Source organism: Triticum aestivum, chromosome 2B, assembly GCF_018294505.1.
Source record: "Triticum aestivum cultivar Chinese Spring chromosome 2B, IWGSC CS RefSeq v2.1, whole genome shotgun sequence".
Classification (NCBI taxonomy): Eukaryota; Viridiplantae; Streptophyta; class Magnoliopsida; order Poales; family Poaceae; genus Triticum; species Triticum aestivum.
Window position 1 is genome coordinate 783,856,436 of NC_057798.1, and position 11,691 is coordinate 783,868,126.

An 11,691-nucleotide genomic window follows, 5' to 3' on the forward strand; every position below is an offset into this window, starting at 1 on the left:
GCTATGGATATTCCTACAGGTAAACAAGCGAAATATTTGTTGTTGGTTACTCAGTTAGTGAAAATGTTCGAAAATACTCATAGAAGATGAGTAAGATCTGCAGTTGACACACCAAATATGTTATTTAGCATAAGCTCTTCCAATCTGCTAGATTCTGTTGGTTACTTAACTTTGTTATTAGGTTTGTAGATATTACGATTTTCAATTTGTGAACTGCATGCCCGTACTGTTATGACGTGTGTGTTGGGAACTGCATGCCCGTATTGTTAACATCTCTAATCCATTTTTCAGATACACTGCTGGTATTGTTCTGCAATCTGTTTACACGTCAGGGAAGTCGGTTTTCTGTCGTCCTGCTGCTCATCTACACTAATTTTCCTCTATGGATGTGGTTAGTGTTTGTTGCTGGATCCAAAAGTCATCGCCGCCTACTGGTGATCTTGAGTCTTGACTGTCGGATTGCTGGGTGCTGTTATAGCTTGTTGTTTTAGCAGTTACTAAGTGTTTTCTTTGCTCGCCGCAGATATGCTGACCTGTTTGTGTCCCTCAACATACAGAAGAAGTTCATCCCAAGCTTCAAGACTCTAGGGTTAATTCCATTGAAGGTAACTTCCTTTGATATTGGTATTGTTCAATTTTGTTTTTCCGGCTTCTGGTTGCTATTATAGCTTGTTGTTTTTAACGGTTACTAAAGATATGTTCAAATTCATACCAGCACTCCAATAGCTATTGCTTGAAATCTGTTTTCTACCTGTGGTTATTAAGTATATATACTTATAAGGTGTCCTTTATTGCTTTCTTAAATTCTGGGTAGTCTGCTATGCAATGATGGCATTGGCAGATTTCGTTGCAGTATTGAAATGTAAATATATTGAACAGATCAAATGGTAAGATTAGTTAGCTTTCTTCCTGATTACGTTTTCTCTTCCATTTTCAATGCTATGTCTACCACGCATTCTCATGTCCATGGTGCCTTTTTTGTTTGATGTGAAGTAAATTTCCACACGGGGTGGGGCAACGAGGTTGTGGCAACTTGGTGGCATGGCTGCCGATCAGCCAAGCAAGACCTACTCTCTCTACACCTCCGCATGGTTGCTTGTTGCTGCTATCAACTTCTCTATCATTGTTGGAATGGGTCGGCGATAAAAACTGCAAGTCTCCTTGCGCATAATCTCTTTTCGTTTGAAGCACATTTCCGATTTGAGCTAAGTGACAGTTTGATTGATATTGGCGTGATGGCTAAGGTCGAGGCTGCCACGTACTAGACCACCGCCATGCTCAACGTCGAGGAGTGCGGCAGCACCGTGGCCAGGGCCATAGCGTTCGGTGCCGAGAACGTGGCCAAGGGGATCCTATGGTGCGGGGTGATAACCGTGAACAAGCTCCACCGGGCGAACGAGGTCAGCCCGGAGATGCTCGGGCATATCAAAATGTAGTGCTTTCTTTCTCAGTTTTCACATCAAATGTGATCCTAATTTGCAGTCAAGCAAACTTATTCAGTAGGATTTGTGATGCATAAATCAGTAAATGATTTTGGGTTATCCTGGTTGTGGTGGTGCAGGCTTCATGTGCGTATATGTGACTATTTGCTTATGGTGAACTTGAAGATAGTCGTTAAGGTATTCATGGTGGAGGGAAAGGTTGATGCTGGTCCTGGTCCTATTTGTAAGTTTCTTACACTACTCTTTTTATTAATGCATGATTCCTTACGAAATGGTAACGCTATCTCTATTATAAACTGAACACTAATGAGAATTGTACTTACTTCTGTGAGGACCACTTTTCTCAGCAGTTTTCCTTATAATGTTTGCTTTCATTTCCAATGGACTGGTCAGATGCAACCGGCGTGGAATTCAAGGAAGAAGGGCATTTCGAACAAAGAAATCAGCTGGTTAGACACTGTTTATGTCCCTTTTCCCTTTGCATAGTAGCGAGTACTCTGTAGTTTACCCATTTGAAAAATACTTATTCAAATCCATGGAAAATGTTCTATTCATGCACTGCTGATTGTAGCTGTAAGATGCTAAGATAGGAACGATGATGTAGGTTTATCCTTCCCATCAGATTTGTTCCTACAACCGAATCTCCATGATCCTATACTGCTTCTCTCTAATTGTTCCTACAAATGAATCATCCATCTAATTATTGCATCTAAGTACAACTGTCTTTGTCAGTTGCATAATGTCCATCATAATGTTGCGAAGACTACTGCCCTGATCCTAAGAGCCTACTGACATTTCACCAAATCCTGTTATAGTTTTTTTATCAGCAGCAGATACTTGATTAATTTGCCTTTATAATTCCAAGTACATGACCATACTGATCCTTCTATTTTAGATGTAGCAGAACACACGTTCGTAATTGATGCACCTAGGCTCAGCTTCTCTACATTGATATGAAGGCCTGGAGCGTGTTTGTTTTGTTTTCAACTCGAGGCGATCAAGTAGGCCCATATAGACACAGTAAAAGATTGATCCGAATGCCTGCAGCGTGTTTGTTTTGTTTTCAACTCGAGGCGATCAGGTTTAGTGCCAGGCTCCTTGCTACTGTAGCTGATGGGGAACACTGCTATGGCTGCTGCACGGTGGCGGGGTTTGGGCATGCCGCTGGTGCTCCATCAGATTGGTGTGGATGCCTATGCTCGGAATCTGTTGTATCTACGGGTTCCCAGGTTCTTCCCTTACTCTCTGGTGGCCGGGGAAGGCATACTTCTCTTAATTGATCTAGGTGTTGTCAAATACTTCAGGTTTTTATGTCCCATTGTATAGGGTGCATTTTGGATGATTAATCTGGAGCAGATATAACATGTAGGTGTTGTTTAACATAAATCAAAGATTGAGATGACAAATATTAAAAATATGAGAAGCTATAAAATTGGCGTGTTGACTGTGGTTTGTTTTGCAGGTCCCCTTGCTAATTTTATAGTGAGCTAGCATTCTAGATCTTTGGGTAAGATAACTTGTCCAGTGCTTTTTGGCATACCTATGTACAAACCTTTCTTTTTGTTCTCACGTTGCTTAATTTCTCATTAATGGACAGGGGAGGATCCTCAACGGAGCCTCCATGGAGGGGATAGGCACCCAAAGGTGTTGACTTTGATGTGGCCGTCGTGCTGACCAGAAGTTTCCTCTGGATCCACACCGCCTATTTTTTGGACTGGAGATATGTTGTCAACATTTCAAGCAGGTAATGCTCATCTATTTATGTTTCAGACCATGGTCTTCTCATTGGCATGATAGATATCGGAAATAAAATTATTAGAGCCTGTTCGGTTCCTCTCCACTCCCTCGACTGTGCTCCCGGAGCGAAGCAGACTGCAACTCATTTTCACGGAGCGGCTCAAAGGGAGCTCCACAGCTCCGCAGATTGGAGCGGAGTGGCTAGATTCTGAACAGGGCCTTAGCTAGGTTCATACACCATGCATACATAGGCCAACACATTTGATATTCATGGACTACCTTGCTCATGTCTTCATGTAGTTTGCTCGCTCCCAGGGAGAAGGGGTGCCACTTGGCCGGCGAAGTGCTGGCAGCAGGAAGTATGCCATCGACATCATCGAGATCCGCTTGAAGGACGGTCGTTGTCCTCTCCAAGAGGAGGGGCCAGCTCAAGGAGGTACAGCTAGCTCACCACAGCTCGTTCCTCCCTTCTTCTCTATTTCTTGTTCAATTGTTCAGCTACATAAATTATATTTATGTGGTGGAAATATTTTCACAGAAGCTGCTCAGAGAATTGGCTGAATTAGTGTCAGATTTATTCTTAATTAGAAATTTCTCTCAAGCGGTGGTTGTATTGGAAACATGTCCTTCCAAAGAGTAAATGTTTTCACATCAGATATTTAATGTTTCTTCAGATAAGTGATGCAATGAGTAGCACTGTAGTCTTTCATGGAATTTATACTGAAAGACACTTGTGAACTCTAAATATTTTTATTTACCTCCAAGATTGAAGCCCTCACTAAATCGTAAATTCTTATTCCTCTTTTGGAGGATACTACTATGAGATGGTCTGATACATAGAAGACAGACTCAAGCCCCTCTAGGGAAGCATCCACTATCCCTGTTCTACTGATTTCGCCGGAACGTCGACCGCCTATGCTCCACCTGTGGTACGCCGTTCTAAAATCCACACAGCTAAGCCATGAGTAACCTTCAAGTAGCAAGCTGTTATGTTTCAAAATTTATTTGAAAGATAATGTGTTTTGGGCTTTATACTTCACCATGATCTTTTACTATGTATCTGCATCGATAGCATCTATCGTCATTGCCTTGCCATTTACAGACATACTGTGGAGTTTTGCAAGCAAAAGTCAAAACTATAATAATGAGTGACGATTATGATATGATTACTGGATGAATAATTCAGGGCAAGAAAGCTAATTTACTGGAAAACGTAAATATTGTATTAAACATAGTACAGATGTACTTCGCTTGCCAATTTTAATTTCCATTTAGATCTGACACGATGTCGTGCTTATAATTTCCACAAAATATTGCCGGTCACTTGCATATGTTGGATGTGAAAAACAGCAATATACACTTTGATACTTTGAGGCTATTAGAAATAGTAGGGATGATATGCTACTTCCAGTCTGCAACAATTTATTACTGGTCCCCTTGCCTCGCTTATAGTTCATGTAGTACCATGTTTATGCTTCAAACCAGCTATGACATCCCTCTTCCACCCATTCTATATTGATATTGCTTCTAAATACACATATGCATGTAGTTACTCTTTTACAGTACTAATGCCAGATATCATAAGGGAGAAAAATGTAGTGCTATTTTAGTTATGGAGTCGGCAATGCATGTTACTGGAATGATCAGCTAGCATGCAAATGAGCTCCATTTCTTCCCTTTCAGATACGATCTTATGTTCTGCCTGAACATAGATGCTTCTGCTGTGCACTCCATTGTTCTGTCTTACTACAATTGGGTATTGAAACCGCCTATTTTGAATGCAACAATTTAAATATTTACTGCTCTCTCTCTCTCTCTCTCTCTCTCTCTCTCTCTCTATCTCTCTCACCATGTTTAGTGATGACGAAGTGATGCATACGGAAACATGTTTGATAAGAATCAGCGTGCCAATATGGAATATAAGGTGAGTGAGTATTGTGTATGCTGAGCCTTCCAAACTTTTTGCAAGGCATGTAAAACAGTGGAATGCAGCACTAGCAGAAAGGAAGAACTGTAGACGCAATCGTGGACTACTTGAGTTAACTATTTGCTCAATACATCAAGAACCAGGCCTCTCCTACTCCTGCTCTCAAAATGGAAAAGGAGATCAGGCAACTAGGGATCTGAGTACTGTAATTTGATAAATTTTGTTTTTTGGGTGCTAAAATAATATGACTATTAATGTACATTTTTCTTATGATCAGGCATGAAAGGGCCACTTTTTCTTAGAAGTGGCTTATTCTTAGCCAGTCCTTCCAATTAACACATTATTGATTGGAACATAATGAGTAAATGTATGTGTGGTTCTTTCTATTTAAGAGATTCAGATGAAATTATGAAAGCTACAAACCTCTGTATCTTATAAGACCTTTTTTATACCAAAAAGCTCCTTATACATTAAGTTATTACAGAGGAAGTATATTGGAGCGACAGTATCACATTAATAATTTGGCTTCCATCTTGGCATTACCTGCTTGATCAAAACACTCGGACCGACACCCTCGCGCCAAGGCGCGATCCTGATCTAGTGACAGGTGCTAGCTCGCTCCCTCCTTGTCACTTCCTTCCTTTCTAGTATAATCCACCTCACAATTATAATTATATGACGAGTACTTCATAACTAATCAAGGGCGTGAGAGCATCTCCAGCCGTATCCCCAACAAGGCCCGCCGACGATTTTTCGGCCGCCGGCGCCAAAAAATCGGCCCAGTCGCGTCCCCAAGGGCCTAGTTTTCGCCGACTCGGGCCGAAATTGGCGCCGGCGGACCCAACCCGAACCCGGCGTGCTAGGGGGGCGCTCGGGGGCGCCGGGCGAATCGTTTTTGGCGCGAAAAGCCGCGGGCCCCCCTTGCCAGCGACTCGACTCTCTTCTCGCCGTTTCGTCGTCCTCATCGCCTCATTTCCCGCGGCGAATCAATGCCAAAGCTGCGCGCGCTGCCGCGCCGGTCAGCCTCCATTGATGCCTCACGGGCGGCGCAGTGAAGGCCGGGCGACGCGCGTCCCCTCGCCCGCCACGCCTCCCGCCACGCGTAACGCGCCGGCCATGCGTACTACACGGCGCCTCCACCTATATAAGCCGACCACCAGCGCGCCGGAGACACGCACAGATCCTCCACTGCCGACGCGCCCATTTCTCCCCCTTCTTCCCTCCCCTCCTCTCGCCATCTCCAGCTCAGAAGAATGGCCGAACGCTTCCCAGGCGATGGCGCGGCGGCGAATGGCTTCGGGCGCCGCCATCTTCACAAGGACGAGGCTCGCCTCCTTTTCGAGGCCGAGTACCCGGCCCCGCCGGACATGCGGGTGCCCAGGGCGTGGAGGATCAGCGCCGCCGGCGTGCCGGTGCCGCCACCACCCACCGGGGCGGCGCGGCATGCGGAGATCGCACGTATCCGCGCGTCCCTGCCACGGGCCACGAGGGAAGGCCCGCGGTACACCCCCTACAGCCCGCTCTGGGAGCCCTACTTCCGTCGCTGCCACGCCGAAAAGCTCGAGGCGACGAACGGCGTCGTGCCCTCCGGCAGGCTCAACTCCGAGGGCCGGTGCCGGTGGTGGGGCGTGCCCGGCCGCACATTGGAGGTCGTCCTCGAGTACATCGAGGGCGGCAACACGCCGCACCTCGAGTACCCCGCTCCCTCGTCCTTCTCACGCCGCCGTGGGAGCTCCTGGACGCTGAGGCGCATGGAGCGGCCCGAGGCGTCCTCCTCCTCGTCCAGCCGCTCGTCCGGCTCTCCCTGTCTCCGCCCCGTCAAGCCGGAGCCCCAGGACACGCCTGTCAGCGCGCGCACCCGCAACTACGGCGTCCACATCGGCGAATCCACCCCCCTCCCCCCCTCCGGCCGCTTCGTCTTTGTCGAGCCCAAGCCGGAGCCCGGCCTCCCTGCGGAGTACGAGGAGATAGCCCGGCGCGGCTTCTCCGATGAGGACGCCCTACAGTGGGCGCGGGACGACTACCTCCGCGACGAGATGGTCCGGCAGCGCCGGACCCTAGAGGAGATAGAAGCCCGCAAGCATGGGCGCGAGGACGAGCACGACATCGTGATCCTCGACAGCGACGACGACGAGGACGCCCCCGGACCGTCCAACCCGCCGCGCCAACCAGGGGAAGGATGCAGCAGGGACGGCGGCGGCGGAGGCGGCGGCGACGACGACGACGACGGAGACTACACGCGGTTCTACAGCCTCCTCGGCATGTAGAACTGCAAGGGCGGGCGGCGGGGAGCGGCGATGGAGACGGCGAGGAGCAGCCCCTAGTAGTTTTTTTCTTTTTTTGTAAAATATGTTTAAATTTGAACGAACTCGCCAATGTTTGCGTTAAATTTGATCCATGTTTACGCCGTATTTAAGTTTTTCAAAAAAAACGTGGGCGTTGCGACTAGGGGGCATCACGCCCCAGCGCGCGGTTTAGCGCCGGTGCGCTCCAGGGGGCGACTCCAGGGGGACAACGGCTGGAGATGCTCTGACATCTTCGTCCACGTGATCGTCTCATGCATCGATCCGTCTCGGTGTGCGTGACACTGTCTCGTCTCTCCATCCAGGATCATTTCCACACGGCCAAGTTTGATTCATGCCTGTCACCTCCGCACTCTCTCACTTCTACTGTACAAATAATTTCCTACTAACTATTTGACGTGTATATCCCTTTAATTTCGTTCTGTTATTATTTTCGCCATTTATATAAAAATTATATATTAATTCGTCTAGACGTTGTGTTTCAATATCTAAGTTATCTCTATAGAGAAATGAATCTACTCACGAGACATGACAAGCAAGTTAGAATTATAGGATTTAATTCAATACCATAAAGGAGTTGTACATAAGTTGATTATAGTTAGATTTCTTCCACTAGTGAAACAGGCCGCATTTTAGAGTTTGGCACATGGCCCCCATTCTTTTGTCGGCCCGGCCCTGCTCCTTCCTTCCTTCGGGCAAAGTCGTTGGTCCCTGCCTCCTCTGGCGTATGCTTCGACGACTATAGGAGGTGGGAACCCTGGGTTTTGCTCCGACCGTAGATAGGGTAGGCTTCGGGTGTGCGGCAGCGATGCTTCTGACGGCGACAACAACGCCGCATCCAAGAATAATGCGTCGGCTCCAATCTCGTCTCGACGGCGTCCATGGCAGCGTCGAGGAGCCGATGGGTCAGTCTCCTGCAGACCCGTTCGGTCTGTGGGTTTAGGTCTTCACCCGATGGTCGTCGTCCCAGGCGGTGTCACTGGTGGGCGAGAGAGAATGGCGGTTTCAGATGTGGGATTGAGGATTGATGGCGGCAGATCTGACGTTTGGCCTCGACGACGTCAACGGGTAACGCTGGCTCCGGGACTCGAGGAGGGTGCGGACAATCCCCGGTCGACGCACCACCACGACAAAGGCCATGCCGACGGTGGGCCTCTTCATCGACTCACAATGCCTTTATGGGCTATGGCTTTCCTATGAGTCCGGCGATGGTTAAGCGGCAATGGCAGTTGCAGGAGTACCTGAGTTTCTTCTGCAAAGTTTTGTGACCACATGTTGTCTTTCGACCCATTCTGGTCGGTTCCATGTGTGTCCTTGTATTCACCTTATTGTGATTAATCATACATGCGGTTGACATTAAAAAAATCGCTGCAAAAGGCTAGTGTATTGCTGCTATAGGTAGCTACAGGACAAGACCGATACTCTAAAAAAATGACACCACCATTACTCACATGAATTCAACTAGGGAAGGCAAAAAAATGAGCAATGGTATTAGTTGCCAAATCATCTTGAAAATGTTGTGTACCATGTGTGTGTGTTGTTGCGACCACTTTGGAGTGTCTGCCACAACATTGCTCCATGCTGCAAGTGCTTGCAACAATTGATTTTTTTGGTTTGAATATTGCATGCGTATAATATCATTGCTCTTGATGTTTTTTCTGCAAAGCAGGATTGTCATACTGCATGGTTGTGTGATGGTGCATGCTGCAAGGCAGGTGCTTCGCAATGCAGGGCCAGACACACGATGATGTGATGCTCCTAAGCCAACCACGCGACACTACATGATGCAAGTAGGAATGTAGGACACACAACGCTGTAGGGTCGAACATCATTTTTTTGCTGCAACAAAGCCTACCGCCCAATGCTGCAATGCTGTCCAGCGCCGCAACAAACGGGACATACGACACTGCAATGCCGACAACCGTTGCTTTTGTAGCTCATAGCGACAAGGTTCAGGTCCAGGATATACCAAATACACACTCTAGGTCCGCCAAGGACAGGATTTAAACGAAAAGACAAAGAGGCCTAAGATAAGGGGCAGCGCTAGGCGCCGGTGCGCCGGCCCAATACTTTGGTCCGGTCCAGCCCCAGCCGTCCGATGCAGCGAGCGAGAGCCATCCGATCTGCCCTTTCGTTTCATCCCCTTCCCCTCGTGTCGTCTTTCTCCCAGAACAAGCGAAGGCGAGCGCCGTCGTTGACCGCCCCGCTCCCAGCCATGGACGCGCCCTCTGTCGTTGTTGTTCTGCTTGCAACCTCGCCATCGCCATTCACCATTCGCGTCCCTAGCCATGGCCATCCCGTCTTGCATCTCCTGGCCATGACCATGGACGCTGCTCCGGCAGTGACGTTCCTAGCACCGGCTGGGCAGGTGCACATCACGTGGCCCCATGGTTGCACCATCGGGTTGCGGTGCCCCCCCCCCCCCCCGTCGTCCTCGCCGAGATCGCTCGACGTGTGGGTGGCTTCCATCCGCTGCCTCCCTTGCCGTCATCTGCTGGACTCCACTGCTCCACCCACTATAAACCATCGCAGCAAAACGAAAAGACGGATGTAGCTTTTGCTGATGCCGGTTGCAGCTCGCCGAGGCAGCGGCCGTCGTCGTCTCAGCACCGCTTCCACCTTTCCTAGGCAACGGTTCCAGCATCTGCATCACATGGTTGCAGCTCCGCTAGTAGCCGGTTCCAGCAAAAGAAAAACATCCGCTGAGTCGTGGCACCATGAGCTCGCCATGAAGGATGTACCAAATTACCTCACCAGTAGTAGCAAAAAAAGGACGACGGATGCAGCAAAAATGTCATCGCCGCCGTCGCGGGTTAAGCCGAGACATGAATGGTTGAAGCTTTTTTCATTGTCGGATGTAGCTTTTTTCATCAACAGTTGCAGCTTTCGTCGTCATCCATAACTTTCGTCGTCTGTTGTTGAAACTTTTTCGTCGCCGGTTGAAGCTTCCGTGTTTGCGCAGTGCCAACACCCAAAAAATTTGTTTGCCTTCGATTGAAGCTTTGGGTGACGCTGGTTGTATCATTTTTTGTTGCCGGTTCCAGCACACCAGATAGCTAGTTCCAGCAGACCACATGGCCGGTAAAAGCATCACCATGTGCTAGTTCTAGCGCGGGTGCACGCTGAGGTTGCAGCTTTTTCCGGCGTCGGTTCCAGCATCCCCGCATGCCGGTTCCAGCACGAGTGCATGACGGTTGTAGTACCACGTCATCTCAGTCATAGTAGCACGCGACGACGGTCGCATCACTGTCTCGCATGGTTGTAGCACATCCCACGCCGGCGACGAGATTGTGGTTGTAGCAACATTGAGGTCTAGTCGCCCAGACGAAGAGGAGATTGACGGAGAGGAGCTTGGAGTAGGTGCTCGTGGCACGGAGGCTGCCAAGTGCGGTGGTCGGGCCGGCATCCCAGCAGGCGGTGGTTGGGGGCTGCACAGCTGCGAGAGAGCCAGAGAGGAGATGGGCGAGAGAGACGAGAGGAACGGAAGAAGAGGTTGACGGCTTCCTCAAAAAAGATAAGGATGAAAAGAGATAAGATTGAGTGGCTGTGGTTAAACGAGGGCCGATAGATGGGGCGCAATCGAACAATTCGCGGGCGACCGGCCCGAGCTTCGGCCGGTGCCCCGGAAGCCAACGTTTCCCCTGAGATAAAGATGGGCAAGGAATACACACTATAGGCTCGCAGCACCGGCTGCAGGAAGGTACTGAGCAGAGTAGCCACCAAGTCAGTCAGCACACCAGTAGCTAAAAAAGCGGATGGAATCGCGTCGCAGAGTAGCACACGTACGCAGGATCGGCACGGTGGCAGGTAGCTTGGTCGCGGCGTTCTTGCGCGCGGTCGCCATCCCACACGTCCACATCGATCCATCTGGTAAGTGTGTGTGTGTGTCACGGTGAGTGAGATACGGACGGGTCCTCGCATGGAGGCTAGCGTCCGGCTCCAGAAAGATTGGACTAGTGTGTGGCACTTGTTCTCGCGGCACATGGATTGGATTGGGCGTCACATGCATGCATGCTCCTCCGCACCATTTGTGAGGCAGGCAGGCAGGGTTCATCCGAGGAGGAGTCGAGTCGAGTCGAGTCTCGAACGATTGATTATGGCGTGTGCGTACGTACGCAGTATTTCTGTTCCATCTGTAACGTGGCGCTGGTCAGTACGTAGTACGGGACCGCACAGCAAGTCACTCTAGTTACCTGTCTGACCCGTTGGTGGCTTGATGGCTTTTGCATGATGACGGCGTGTCTTGCTTTGATTTTATGCATAACCGCTGCAGCTTCTCGTG

At 49.2% G+C, this 11,691-nt stretch overlaps 1 long non-coding RNA gene across 1 annotated transcript; it reads left to right on the forward strand.

Annotated features, from left to right (window-relative positions):
- Positions 1–569: 569 nt before the first annotated feature.
- LOC123042715 (uncharacterized) lies at positions 570–5,138 on the forward strand. Its single transcript, XR_006418882.1, has 9 exons — positions 570–1,432; positions 1,562–1,665; positions 1,836–1,891; positions 2,524–2,671; positions 2,905–2,949; positions 3,040–3,186; positions 3,480–3,615; positions 3,990–4,108; positions 5,038–5,138. It is a non-coding gene; the product is annotated as an uncharacterized lncRNA (long non-coding RNA).
- The last annotated feature ends 6,553 nt before the right edge of the window (positions 5,139–11,691 follow it).